The following is a 12,275-nucleotide window of genomic DNA, read 5'->3' as shown; positions in this document are numbered from 1 at the left end:
ACATGGGGCTTTCCACATGTGAAAGGATTCTGACACCTAAGCACGAGTGCAGATGAGATGAAGCCTGTCCAGCGGAGCACAAAAGGTGAGGCTTGTGTCCAAGAGTGCAGTGGACAGGACTAAACTGGAGTAGTGTGCAAAAAAAGATGAACCTCATTTATGAGGCCCTGCGTCAGTTTTGCACTGCTGATGCGTCACTTTTTGTGACGCATCGGCGGCATAAAACATGTACCTTTTTGCGCCATATTTAAAAAGTGACGCATGTAGGTAGATGCGTCACTTTTTAAACCTCTGCGCCACATTATACCTCTGTCAGGTGTAATGTACACAGAGGGGGCATTCCCCCGCAAAAAGCCTCGTAATATTGACGCAGTGAAATCTATGAGATTTCACTGCATCACTTTTAGGACACTGTTACGTCAAAATCTTGCACCTGCCTCACAGCAGGCGTAAGACTGAGGCAAACGCTTTCACATGGGGCTTTCCCCATGTGAAAGGATGCATTGCTAGATTTGCGTCATTTTTGTGATACACTCCAGCAATTCGTCACTTTTGCGCTTACAGATACATCAGAAATACTGACTTATCTGTAAGTCCTAGAAACATGATGCGTCATACATTAAATATAATGCATCATTGGTGTCACAAGGAGTGCACAGTTAATAGTGACGCATCGCTGTTTTCATAAATAAGGCTCTCAGTGTGCTTCCTAATCTGAGGTAACACAGGTGACATTATTGTGAAAGCTTCAAATTATTTTATTTAATCATGCACACACTTTTTATTATTTCTCAAAAATGTAAAAGCTATTAATTTGCCCCAAAATCGATTTTTCAATAACATTTTAGAAACACAGTGCAGGTCCTATGTACAATCATTCCATTTCAGTACTGAAAAGTCACTATTTTTCAAAATACATTTCCTATCTCTTGCAAACATTCCTACCAAGCCTTACCCAAAAAATGAAACAAACCAACAGCAAAGAAACTCAGTCTGCTTCCCAATCTGAGGTAAAACAGGTAACATGTTTGTAAAAGATTCAAATATTTTATATAATTATGCACACACTATTTATTCCTACTTAAAAATGTTAAAGCCATGGATTTGCACTAAAATCGTTTTTCAATTACCATTTTAGGAACAGAACACAGGTCCTATGTACAAGCATTCATTTTCACTACTGAAAGCCATTAATTTCCCCTAAAATCGTTTTTTATTTAATATTTTATGAACAGAGCACAGATCCTATTTACAAGCATTCATTTTCACTACTAAAACCCATTGTTTTGCACTAAAATCATTTTTCAATTAACATTTTAGAAACACTGCACAGATCCTATATACAAGCATTCATTTTCACTACTGAAACCCATTGATTTGCACTAAAATCGTTTTTCAATTACCATTTTAGGAACACAACACAGGTCCTATGTACATTACAAGCATTCATTTTCACTACTGAAACCCATTCATTTACCCTAAAATTGATTTTTAAAATAACATTTTAGATACAGAGTGCAAGTCCTATGTACAACCATTCAACTTCACTACTGAAACATCACTATTTCACAAAATACAAATCCTCTATTTTACAAATATAGAAACCATGCATTTTCAAAAAGCATCACACAAACCAACAGCAAAGAAAATCAATGTGCTTCTTAATCTGAACTCTCTATCTAAATGAATCATAACTTACCTTTACAAATGCTTTAGGAGATTCAGAACAGTGTCAGATACACACACCAATATTTCTTTAGCAGAGCAAAAGGTATGTTCTCCAGGCACTGCAACCATTAATGGCATAGAAAACCTCTAATTCTACACACATATTCCTCATGGTAACCAATCAAAACTCTTCCCTCTCTATTTTCAAATGAACACCCTTCCCCCCCTCAGCCCTTTCTACCTGTTACCATAGCAAGTCCCTCCTCACTGAGCTCCCAGGGTTAAAAGTTTATTCTACAATGTTGCAAATCAAATCAGCAAGCATGTTTGACCTCTCAATACACCAGCTTATCCACTGCAATCTTTCTTTAAATGACTTTTTCTTAACCACTCAAATTACTTCTTTCACATAACAGAACCATGCACCCTAACTTTCAGTTTTCAAGTATCTGAATCCACCAATCATTGCTTGTGATTCAAGAGCACTGAAACTCCACAGTTTTGTTTTTGCAAACTCCTACTGTTCCAACTGACATTTCATTCCTACACTTCATCTGACTGCACCAGAACCTCCTCTCACCATGTATGATTGTATGATTATTGGACATAGCTACATTCACTGGGCTCAAAGGTATGCAGCTACCAGAAATTTTCACAACCTTGACTTACCAAATGTGCACATAAAATAGATTGGCCAAAGAGGATTGAGATGTCATCAATTGATACCATTGGTGAAAACCTTTTACCATCTGCCGCACCCTGACCTCATAAGTTTGCACTGTGGTGGAAATGACCTAGGCACTTTGACTGGGGTAGGTCCGGAGATGGTTTTAAAGGACACCTTTGGGCAATTGATGACACTTTTTCCACAAACTGCCATGGTATATTCCAATATATGCCAAAGACAGAAATGGAACTGGTCCAACCAATGTTGTCCACAATTTGAGAAAGCATGGAAACATGTGAATAAATCTGTTTCTGCTTACATGAGAGACTATGGAACGGGTTCAATATACAACAACAACTTGCGTTACAACATGCAAGATATCTACAGAGGAGATGGTGTGCACTTCTGAGATGAGGGGAATAGAATATTCCTCCTGAATTTAAGACTGTGCATTGGTACCTACTTGTAGGTACCTAAATCAGCCACAGAACCCAAAAGCTCTTTTCAGGGCTACCCTACCTCTGATCACTCCAAATTATTATCTTTTTCTAACTTTTTTCACTATTTTTCACCAAAGTACACTCCCCGGTACGCTCCCAGGTGCGCGTACCGGGCGCTCCCCCCGCGAAAAATATATTTTTTTTTCCGCCTATATGGGCCTCCTAAGACCCCCTCAGAAAACCTAGAGGGTCAGGAAGTGCCTACGATGCCCCCTTATACCCATTCCCAACGTTGTTTGTCCTCCATTTTCTGTCTCAAATCTACCGAAACACAAAATGGAGGACTCCAGTTACGCTTACCGGTACGCGTACCGGGCGCGCACCGGGAACCGCTCCCAAAAGTTTTTAAAAGTTAATTTACATAAAAACCACTGGAGACACTTTCACCAAATATAGAATAGGCCATACTACATACCAGTCCCTACCATTTTCCCAAATTTGGTGGAATTCCATTGAGCCATTTTGCCTGTAGCCCTCTCTAAATATCCTGAGGTGAATTACTTGACAAAAACACATCTGAAGTGTTAGAATTTACAACCAATTAAAATGTTACTTTCATTTTCTACTATTATTTCATGACATTTGATTGGTTATGTACATGAATATATATAAAGAAAGAGAGGGAAACACAGCCATTTTGACTACTACTTCCTGAAGTACATTTCAAAAGGATTTTCACTGAGAACTTAAACTTCTTTTTCAAAGGTAAGATGTTATTTTGAAAACTGAAGTATGTTGTGCACATTAAGTTAATTTGGAAAACATTTTCTGATAGTTATATACTATCTCTCTGTAATAGTTATAGATTGAGATAGGCTTCTCTGTTATACTTATGGATGGAGTTAGGCTTGTCTTGTATAATTATGAATTTACTTAGGTTTTATGATATACACTTTTTTATATTTCTACTTCCACCCTGATACCATACACTGCTCAAAGATAACTTCACTGTTAAAAAATCAAAACTACCTGTCTGAACTTAAACCCACCAGTGTCCTATCTCTACTGATATATTTATTTTTTATGCAAATTACAGCAAGAAAATGGAAGGAGAGCAGAATATTTCCTTCTAAATTGTTCTGGAGAACAACGGTGAAAATGTTTTTGTAGATAATGAAGACTTAGATTTCATGGATGAATCACGGGACTATGAATTAGTTCAATGTGTAGAAGCAGTAGATTTGCTGATTGAAAATGAGGACATTTCCGACAATGTGTTGTTAGAAGTTCTGTTAAATTTGGAAAAAGAATCAGAAAAATAAATTTATATTTAATAACCAAAAATTGTTCGAGACATTATTCATTTTTATATGTAATTCATAAACTAGTACCAAATTGATTATAATGTAAATTCAGACTTATAGTATACTGTGCAACTTTTTTATGTTACATAGTAATTTTGCTCATAGTTACTTCCTTTCTCCCACTATATTATCTCCAATGTGTATTTGACATCTCTTTTTCATCTCCTGCCTCCATGTTCTTTCTGCTTTCCTGACAGACTATGATATGGATTCCATATACCACAATAACTACTGTAACAACATGCAAGATATCTACAGAGGAAACGGTGTACATTAAATTTAAGACTCAGCATTGGTACCTACATGTTGGTACTTAAAACACCCAAACAACACAACAACTCTATGCAGAGCTACCCACCTCTAATTACTTTAAATTATTATTTTCCTGTTTCACTGAGTTTTCCCCATGTGCGTGGGGGGGGAAGTGTGTGGGGGATGTGTGGGGTGTGTCTGTGAGGTGTGTGTGTGTGTGTGTCTGGGGGGATGAGGTGTATAGGTGTGTGTAGGTGTGTGGGGTATTTGGGTGTGGGTGGGTATGTGGGTGTGTATGGTGTGTGGGGTGTTTGGGTGTAGGTGGGGGTGTGGGTGTGTGAGGTGTGTGTGGGGGGTGTGTGGGTGTGGAAGGTATATGTGTGGGATGTGTGTGTATGAGTGGGATGTGTGAGTGTGTCTGTGAGGTGTGTGTGTGTGTGTGTCTGCGGGGGGAGGTGTGTGTGTGGGATGTGTGAGGTGTGTCTGTGAGGTATCTGTGTGTGCATGTGTGTGTGTGTGTGTGTTGGGGGGTGAGGTGTGTGTGTGAGTGTGGGTGTGTGGGATGTGTGGGTGTGGGTATGGATGTGTAGGGTATCAGTGTGGGGGTGTGGGGTGTTTGGGTGTGGGTGGAGGTGTGCATGTGTGAGGTATGTGTGGGGAGTGTGTGGGTGTGGGGGTGTTGGGTTGTGTGCGTGTGTGTGGGATGTACTTGTAGGTACCTAAAACAGCTACAGAACCCAAAAGCTCTTTTCAGAGCTACCCTACCTGTAATCACTCAAAATGATTATTTTACACTATTATTTTCACTATTTTTCACCAAAGTACGCTCCCTGGTACTTTAAGACGAGACCACAAACTGGGAAACTGACAAAGCGAGTCACCACTGAACTTGAAACGGATATCTTGGCTGTGAAAGATCTTGAGACGATAGTGATCCTTGAAGAGTTAAGAACAGAGGAGCAGTTGACATCCATGAGCAGAACTCAACAACTTGCTGTGACTGAGACTGAACAAGTTGGTGGACTAACACCCTTCAAACCTGCATCTAAATTTCATCCACAGATGGCTGTGGATGCCATTGATATTTTTGCGGATGCAGTGGTTAAGGATTTAACCCAATTCAGACGTAAACAGAAATTTCTAAAATCCTCAGAAGGATGATGAAGGGGTGGTGTATAAGCCTGCAGATAAAGGCGGAAACATCGTCATCCAGACGAAGAAAAACTATGAGGAAGAAGCACTCCGCCAACTGAACAATAAGGACACTAATCTACCTATCACAGCCAAGGAATACCAACAAAGCATGGTGGAATATCATGCGGTGACATCCAAATGGCATAACAAAGGGCTACTAGACATTGATGAGTTCCTATTTCTGAGACGTTTAAACCCCACCATTCCAACATTTTATCACCTGCCTAAGGTGCATAAAAACAAGACTATGCCCCCTGGCAGGCCCATTGTGGCATCACAAGGAAGCCTTACTAAAAACCTGTCCATTTACGTTGATTTCTTCATTATACAACATGTGAAGACTTTGAAATCCTATATCAGGGACACTACTGATCTTTTGGACAAATTGGCTTCATTGAAATGGGAGGAGGGGTATACTATGCTGGTGTTGGATATAACTAGCCTATACACGTCAATCAAACACAATGATGGTCTACTAGCCACAAAATATTTTCTTGACAAACGACCATTGAAGTACACACAACATAGTGCAATGGTTTTGGAGTTTGTCGAATTTTGCTTATCAAATAACATCTTTCTTTTTCAGAAACAGCGATGGGCACCTGCTTCGCCCCCAGCTACGTGAACTTGTTTGTGGGCTGGTGGGAGGAGCAGGTGGCCTGGGGGACAGCAAATAAAGAGTGGACGGAGCATATTGTGGGGTGGTATCGTTTCATCGACGATTTACTGATCGTATGGAATGGACCCCCAGACAGGGCAAAAGAATATATCAAAGTCCTTAATAGGAACGATTTAAATCTGGAATTCACTGGTGAAGTGAGTACAACATCAGTCAACTATTTAGATATTAACATCTATGTAGAGTCAGGGGAACTGAAAACCCGATTGTACCGTAAACCGACAGCGGGCAATTCAGTGTTGGAAGCATCGAGCAGTCATCCTCTTAATCTTATCAGAAGTATTCCCTATGGGGAACTTCTGAGGACTAAACGCAATTGCTCGGATGAAAGGGAATTCCAGACTGCAGCCAAAACCAGTTTGCAACGATTTCGAGCACGTGGTTACTGTCAAGAGATCTTGAGCATCGCTCTTGTAAGGGCTAATAAACTTAAAAGAGAAAGCCTCTTGAAGACAAAAGAAAGTAAGAAGCAGGATGAAAAAAACGAGGGTAAATTTCACCTCATAACAACGTATTCAAAAAATGCCACTCATTTAAAAAAGATTCTGAGAAGGAGTTGGCACATATTGCAGACCGATGAGGCCCTGAGCACAGATCTCCCTTCCAATCCTTTAATTACTTTTAGGAAGGCGAGGTCTATAAAATATGATCTAGTGCACAGCTATTTGACAGAAACCCCAAAACCAGCTTTTGGCCCTCTGCAAGGGTTTTTCCCATGCGGGAAGTGCAAAGCTTGTAAGATTAACAAGCGAGTCCTGAGCTATGAAATCCCTAAAGTAGGAGTCCGTAGAAAGATCAGAAGATTCCTCACTTGTACTACCCCCTACTGTGTTTATTGTCTAACCTGCCCGTGTGGACTACGGTATGTGGGGAGTACGATCAATCCCATGAAAATGAGAATACTGGAACACATGCGGGCTATTGAAAAGGGAGATTAAGCATACCCTGTTGCGCGCCATTTTGACAAAGTCCATCAACGCAACAGGGATTTACTTAGCTACTTTGGGCTGGATCATGTCCCTAGTAATCCTAGAGGGGGAGATAGACTATTACGACTTTGTAGACTGGAGTCGAGGTATATCATTGACATGCATACGAAGTACCCTTTAGGCTTAAATAGTAGTGAAGAACTGGCTATACATCTGGGAGAATAATCTTACATGTATTCTGTGTCATTGAAGGTATCCTCTAGAGTAAGCTCTTAGGGTTTTAGGACAGCTGAGTTAAAAAAACATGTGATTAGAACCTATTACCATATGGTCTTTACATGTATATATTGTATATAATGTTTTCCATTAAGTTCGAAACTGTATATATGGAGAATTGTTGGATCCTAATTTTCTTCCTCTTTTTCTTTTTCTTTTTCTCCCCTCTAACATCTCTGGTTTCTCCCTTCGGATGTTCCGATATTTCTTTCTTCTTTTTTCTTGTATATAACATGATGTATTGTTGGCTTTGGCTAGACACAGGTCTGTGATATAGTAAATCGAGTGCATGCCCATCCAGGGCGGGATTGTACATTTGAAACTGTATAAACTGTAAAATTTGTATAGACTGTATTGACGATATATATCTGTGAGGAGGACCCGGGGCTTACCTATAACACGCTGGATGGAGAACCTGTAACTCGGGAACCAGCGCGGAAACAGCATACGGGACTTCCACAATGTTCTACTGTTTCTACACAGGAACACGACCAGCAGCGTAACCCGGCAGTGGACGCGACATCAACAGGAAGCGGCGGCCTCGAACCAATGAAAAGGCTCAGAGGTCAAGGGGAAGAGGTCGTGAGTGGCGCAGAAGGAGAAAGATGCCGAGTAGACGCGGGACCCAATACTGCAACACCGGACGACCTGGGAGAGCAGAGAGAAGACGCGGGACCCGGTATTTCAACGGCTGAAGACCCGGGAGAGCGGAGAGAAGACGCGGGACCCGATAGGCGTGACGCTGGGATACCAGGAAGCCAGGACGGAGACGAATGCTGGTGTGAAGACTGGTGGTGCCCGGAGGAGGCTGTGGAGCGGCCGCAACTCGGAGGAGAGTTGCGGCGGGGCCTCCTCCGGGACGATCACCGTGGAGACCAGGAGAAGGAAAACAAGACATCCAGCTCATCTGCAGAAACATCTGAAGAGGAGGAACCTAAAGAACTAACTAGCTATTCAACCCCAACTGCATCTGTTTTCAATAAACCACTTGCTTCCAAACCACTTCTAAAGCCTCCTCACCTGTATATCAAACCTGCCCTCCCACAATATTGTATAGAGTATTCATGATTTAAAAGTGGCCATCGATGGGCTTAATTAGTTGCACCATGAAATACTTTATTTTATCTTAGTTGTTTATTTGGACATTCTAAGATGGCGCTCGTTTTGTTGGCAGGATCTTGATGTAATGCACAAGTTCTTCCTTGATTTTGGTAACACTAAGTGTTTAAAACTGTGTCTAAGATGGCGCTAAGGTAAACATAGATGAAGGTTTTTTACCGAAACGCGTCTGTTTGATGGAGTGTCTGTTTGCTGGTGAAAATAAATAACACGAACGACCCTCCGTGAGTGCTTTTTTCCCGGTAGGACGTAAGTCCGTGGTACGGATATTGAAGCGGTGATTTGATTTGTGGGAGCACCCCCACATTGGAAAGCACCCGCCTGCGAGTGCCCTGCCCTGGTGTTTTTGGAGCGAGGATATATATATATATATATATATATATATATAGATAAAGCATGTAAAGCATCATGATTAACAGCACCCATAGGCCAGCTGCATGAGAGGTTGTGAAGTCAGCGGGCCATCATCGGTTGGGGCACTACTGAGTGCACAGAAGCCTTATCATTGTATGGGTTTTTGCAGCAGATTGAGGCAACCGAATGCAGCAAAGCTGAGCGAGAAGCAAGCGGTGTAACCAGTGGTTGGGACACTGTACCTTTAACTGTGAGGTGAAGCAAGCTACAACCATGCGCCAATGGGTGGGAAGAATATTGCATTTAACAACCCCTCAGGTGTGACGACCCCCACTGATGGAACCGGCACTGATGAAAGCTATTCGGTGAAATGCGTCTGCTAAGGTGTTTCAGGATTCTCTGTTTCTTGTTTCTGATATGCAGTAAACAAACTGTGCAATGTACCTTTGCTGTGTCTGGCTCATTCTTGACAGGACGCCCTTACCTGTTTCTTTGGCAACCGTCTCTTGCTGCCTGGAATTCTCAGCTGCCCTCTTGAAGTGCCCTGCAGACCTCCTGTTGGCCTTCAGCTCCTGAGAAGTAACCGGACTGCATGCAGAAACCAGATGTTTTACACAGACACTGAGCCTATCAAAAATATTCCGTGAGTCTACCAGTTCCGGTTGATCCCCAAAATACAAAAGGAGGACACAGATGGTACCTCGATAGGAGGCCCTTCGAACTCGCATTTGGAGGGTGAACTGCTAAAATAAAAAGCACAAGGAAAGAAGAAAATAGCAGTGGAGCCCATATGTATCTACAGTGCATAGAGCTCCCTCCAAAACAAGGCATCTGAATATCACTTCAAGTCAATAGCCAGACTGAATTGGACAATAGAAGCCGTGGTGTCAACATAATATCTAAACCTTGTAAATAGAAGGTGCATAGTTATCCACTATTGTTTCCTGCTAAAATGAGTGATCCTTTGGTCTTGATAAAGATGGAATAAACTGAGATCCCATCGAAACGCGTCGACACACATTAATTTATACACAATCCCCTGGCTTCACAATACTTGAGCGGCAAATAAAATACAAATGTGGTCAATTAATGTATTTACTATATAGCCTAATATGGGATGTGTAGCTTTCCAAGACCAAATGTTTAGGTCTGGTGAAATACTCTCTTTCTGTATGTTTACCCATACTTTTGTATTCATTTGTGACTATCAATATTTTTATACTGTTTTTATCAATTTGTATAGCTGCATTTCAGCTTTTTAATGTGAAATTTTCAAATGAACCTGTAAACTAAATAAATTATATAAGTGAATTCATTGGTGTTTGAGGTATATCTAGCTATATGTTATAGTACATTCTTGGTAAGCAAATGGAATGAATGAAATCTTGAGGCTCATTGAGTGTATGTAGATGATTGATGAGTAACTTACCCATTGGGATTTTTCTCCTTTACACAGTCATAGTGCCCCAGTCCCACTGGGTGTTCGAAGGGGCCCCTCTCTTTCTTATACGCTTCAGCTCCTGCCCCCGCACCCGACGCGGACCGCCGGCTGCCGAACCACAACACCCAGAAGGCAGCGTGGCGCAGTCTCGCGAGAGGAGGAGGGGGACAGGCCTATAAACTCCATGGCGGGCTGCCGCGGCGCGGGACGCCCTTTCCTGTTTCTTTGGCCACCGACTCTTGCTGCCTGGAATTCTCCGCTGCACTCTTGAAGTGCCCTGCAGACCTCCTGTTGGCCCTCAGCTCCTGCCCCGGCACCCGACGCGGACCGCCGGCTGCCGAACCACAACACCCAGAAGGCAGCGCGGCGCGGTCTCGCGAGAGGAGGAGGGGGGCAGGCCTGTAAACTCCACAACGGGCTCCCGCGGCACGGGACGCGCGCGGGCGAAGCCCGGGCCAAGGGCGGGCCCGTCCTTGCCCGTCTGTGACCGACTGAGGCTGGGCTGGGCCCATTCCTTTAGTCCCACAGTTCCAGTAAGAACATACTACCAGTAAGCTTAAAATTATATTTGCTGAACTTACACCTGAACTCGAAGATCTCTACGTACCAATCATTTGTAGAGTGCATGTAAGAGCTGTTTTTATAATCCAGGGGGCGGTTTGAAATTTGTATCTTTACATATTATATGTAGTAAAGGACTGCAGTGATTTTGGCACATATGGGGAAAAGGAAGTTGCTTAGTCCAAAACCTATCACAAGGCGGAAAATCAATACAGATTCCCAGCAAACTCTATTAAGTTACCTAACAGGTGCGATGGGGGCTCAAGACAAACAGATAAGCTCAGTGGAGGAATCCCTTAAAGCTAGTTCCTCACGATCTAATTCGGAGTCCAACCATTCAGAAGCTCCGGAGAGCCAAAGACAAGCTCCACCCAAAAAACGGACTCACAAAGAACAAATTATATCCACCAATTCCAGGCAATTTGGAGAGGAAGGTCAGTTCGCCGCCAGCAAACAAGAAGTGGTAACCATGGGCAAAAATTGGAATGAAGGGCACATATAAACACAGCCAACAGTTGCCACGACGTCCAATATTTTGACACCAAATCCCATTCCAATCCTAACTTCGGGTGAGGGACATGGGCCCACAAAGAGAATTTTAGATACTTTGGGAGTCGACACTTTTTCCCATTCCTCCAAGGTACATGCATATCCACTTATTAATCCCGAAAGTCAACTTTGGACAAAATAAGAACCCGGTCAACATCTCGACCTACCACCTGCCGCCACTCCTTACATTATTGTGTTGGCAAATGTTCCAAAAAAGCCTCCCTTAGAATTAAAGTCCATATTTTGTAAAGCGCACAATCACCCGTAAGGGTCTCTAGGCGCTGGGGGCCGTCGGGAAGATTAAGCGAGCTATTGCCCAGAGTCACATGGTGCTGGGCTAACCTGTCGCCGGAGCCGGGGATCGAACCGTGATCCCCAGATTCCAGCGTCAGTCGCCCTGGCCGCGGCGCCACACCTCTTAGAGGGGAGGGAAACATTGAGAAACAAGTCGTTACACTGGCTAGGTCGTACAACAGGCTTAACTGACTATCTTTTCAGGGAGTTTAAGATGGCCAGAAGGGTCCAGTGGGTGGGAAATCGCGGGAAAATTCTCCGGGGAGATTGCATTGTACTTACCTTCAGATCCCCCATGTTGGTCACAAAATCTTGTGGGAAATGGGAAATAACCACTTTGAAAGGGGCGAGATCAATATACTTCCATTAGGTTTCTTCTATCCCCTTCCAAACTCTTTGCAAAACGCTCCTAACCTTGATGACACAAAGAGCCAGGACCCACACTATGAGATACCAACTATTAATAGATTTAACCCGCTCTCAGGTTT

Source organism: Lissotriton helveticus, chromosome 3_1 (genome assembly GCF_964261635.1).
Source record: "Lissotriton helveticus chromosome 3_1, aLisHel1.1, whole genome shotgun sequence".
Taxonomy (NCBI): domain Eukaryota; kingdom Metazoa; phylum Chordata; class Amphibia; order Caudata; family Salamandridae; genus Lissotriton; species Lissotriton helveticus.
This window is presented reverse-complemented; position numbering follows the sequence as displayed.